The following is a 3745-nucleotide window of genomic DNA, read 5'->3' on the forward strand; positions in this document are numbered from 1 at the left end:
ATTTCTATGAAATTTTGCCTAAAGACAAAATTTCTATGAAATTTTGCCTAAAGACAAAATTTCTATGAAATTTTGCCTAAAGACAAAATTTCTATGAAATTTTGCCTAAAGACAAAATTTCTATGAAATTTTGCCTAAAGACAAAATTTCTATGAAATTTTGCCTAAAGACAAAATTTCTATGAAATTTTGCCTAAAGACAAAATTTCTATGAAATTTTGCATAAAGACAAAATTTCTATGAAATTTTGCCTAAAGACAAAATTTCTATAAAATTTTCCCTAAAGACAAAATTTCTATAAAATTTTCCCTAAAGACAAAATTTCTATGAAATTTTCCCTAAAGACAAAATTTCCATAAAATTTTCCCTAAAGACAAAATTTCTATGAAATTTTCCCTAAAGACAAAATTTCTATGAAATTTTCCCTAAAGACAAAATGAAATTTTCTCTAAAGACAAAATTTCTATGAAATTTTCCCTAAAAACAAAATTTCTATGAAATTTTCCCTAAAGACAAAATTTCTATGAAATTTTCTCTAAAGACAAAATTTCTATGAAATTTTCCCTAAAGACAAAATTTCTATGAAATTTTTTCTCAAGACAAAATTTCTATGAATTTCGCTAAAGAAAAATTTTACAGAATTTTTCTTTCTTCTTCTGTTCCTGTTATATTGGACTTATATGTCTAAGTGAATTTTATTGGATACTGTCGCTCAAACCGTAACTATCGTACGGGTTTTCAACCCGTCGATTTTGCACCACTGTATCGAGTGTAACACAACTTTGTAGGAATGCTTTACAAAACTGCAATATTCATGAGTTACAAAATTGTTTTTCAACGCTTAGAGGTGCTAGTTGTCTCATAAAAACATTCATTGAATTAAATGTCTGATTTTGCTGGCATTTAGGCCTTGTCGTTTTCTGTTTTAACACCCTCATAAATAGTTTTAGCTTAAACTATTTATGAGGCCAGTAAGAGATCTACTTACCCCATCATAGTAGAATTCCATAGTCCTGCATTGTTGGAAGGCATAAAATCCAGCTCACTCTCCTGCAGATTATTAAAAGTTTTTTTTGGGTTTCCAACTAAATAGATCTTTCTATACACACCCTAATTGCTCTTTCCATATCGTCATCTTCAAAGAAATTGGTTTCCCTTTCGTTCACTGACTGATTTAACGCATCCAATACCTGACGCATTTCTTGTAGTTCCATGCCATCTTCATAGAAGCCCATACCTTGTTGGCAAATATTTAGAGAGTGCTTAATTGATACCATTTTCACATACCTTTTAGTGTTATTTGTAGTTCCTTGTATTCATTGCGTTTGCGAGTACTTCTTAATTCCATTTTCTTTTTTGCTCTTAAAAGTTTGGCTTTCTTTCTTTCACACACTTGAAAATATTTTCTACTTCTAATGACTTTAATAAAACAAGATATTGAAAAGAAACCTCGTTTAGGCATTTATGTGAGTGACACCTCCTCCGCAATCAAAATAATTAGAATACCGTTATGTTTGGAAACATCATAAGCCAATAGAGAGACGAAATAAGGCAAAAGAAGAAAACGACATCTATTTGTGTTTGAAATATCCCAATAACCACAGGTTTAACGTACATAGGGTATTCGCGATTTCGCATAAAAAATAATTGTTTTAAATGTGATTTGAAGTAGGTATAGAAGTGGATATTAGAAAATAAATTTTGCAATTGAAAAGTTAAACAGGTGCAATGATTTACTATACATGGGTCTATATTTTTAGATAACCTATCTGAATAATATTTGATCTGGAAGATTTTAATGGAAAATATTCATTCTTCTAGAAAAAATATGATTTTTATATGGGTGTATACTAATTTCGCCATTCCGTAATTGCTCGAAATATTCGTCTAAGACCCCATAATTCTTGATCGTCATGACATTTTAAGTCGATCTAGCCATGTCCGTCCGTCTGTGTGACGAATGCATGCTAACTTTCAAAGGAGTAAAACAAGGCGCTTGAAACTTTGCACAAATACTTCTTATTCGTGTACGTCGGTTGGGATAGTTGATAAGCCATATCGGTCCATGTTTTGATATAGCTGCCATATTAACCGATCTTGGATCTTGACTTCTCGAGCCACTAGAGGGCGCAATTATTATCCAATTTAGCTGAAATTTTTCATGAAGTGTTTCGTTTCAACTTCCAACAAGTGTATCAAGTAAGGTCCATATCGGCTAATTACCTTACGTAGCTCCCATATAAATCGATCTCGGATCTTGACTTATTGAGCCGCTAGAGGGAGCAATTATTAACCGATTTGGCTGAAATTTTGAATGAAGTGTTTCGTTTTAACTTCCAACAACTGTGTCAAGTATGGTTCAAATCGGTACATTACCTAATATTGCAAATTTTTGCCCATGAACATTCCACTAAGGAACAGGAGGAAACTTCTTACCTATCAATGAGAGCAGTCCGATTCAAGTTTAAGCTCAATAATAAGGGGCCTCCTTTTTATAGCCGAGTCCGACCGGCGTGCCACAGTGCGATACCTCTTTGGAGAGAAGTTTTACATGGCATATTACCTCACAAATGTTGCCGGCATTAAGAGGGGAAAGCCACCGCTGAAATTTTTTTCTGATGGTCTCGCCAGGATTAGAACCCAGGCGTTCATCGTCATAGGCGGACATACTAACCTCTGCGCTACGGTGGCCTCGACATTACCTGATATAGCTTGCATATAAATCGATCTCGGATCTTGACTTCTTGATCCTATAGAGGGCGCCATTTTTAACCGATTTGGCTGAAATTTTGTTGCATGAGGTGTTTGTTGGCTTCCAACAACTGTGCTAAGTATGGTTAAAATCGGTCAATTACCTGATATAGATCCCATATCAACCGCTCTCCTGATTATATTTTTGAGCCTTCAGAGGTAGAGCTGACAAACTATCGATAAATATCGATAGTATCGATATTATCGTTAATCTCTTATCACCTATATATCAAACAAAAATCAGAAGTAGAAATCAGGATATCGAATGCACGGACCGATAATAAAAATCATTGGACAACATTTTAGCCCAAACGGATGAAAATTGCGCCCTCTATAGGCGCAATGTGTGTTATATACCATATAACACACATTGCGCCTATAGAGGGCGCGATTCAGTATGGTATGGCATATTTTTGTCCAATTTGGCAAAAATGTAACTTTGCTGATAATATCGATAGGAAAAATTTTAATCGATATTCGGACAAAAAATAAAATATCGATTTTGCTAGCTCTATCCAGAGGGCGCAATGCATATCCGATTTGGGTGAAATTTCGTACAACGACTTCTTCTATGACCTTCAATATACTTTCCAAATATGATCTGAATTCGATACAGCTCACCCGGTTTTACTTCTTGAGTCATTATAGGGCTTAATTCTTATTCAATTTGGCTGAAATTTTGAACAATGAATTCTACTTCGGCCTCCAACAGCCAGACGTAGTATGGCCCCAATATGTTCATAACTTGGTAAAGCTCCAATAGCAAAGCAACTCTTATCCATTATCTTTTGCTTGCCTGTCAAAGGACTTGACAAATGCGATACTTGGTGGAGGGGATATAAGATTCAGCGGGGCTGAACTTACCACGCTTTTACTTGTTATATATAAAATAACAATATGAAAAAAAATTTAACGCCTGTCTTTGAACCATGGCGAATCGATTTGAAAAATGTTGACGAAATTTGGGAAATTTAGGCATTAGGGGTAGCTACGAT

This window comes from Stomoxys calcitrans, chromosome 3, assembly GCF_963082655.1.
Source record: "Stomoxys calcitrans chromosome 3, idStoCalc2.1, whole genome shotgun sequence".
Taxonomy (NCBI): domain Eukaryota; kingdom Metazoa; phylum Arthropoda; class Insecta; order Diptera; family Muscidae; genus Stomoxys; species Stomoxys calcitrans.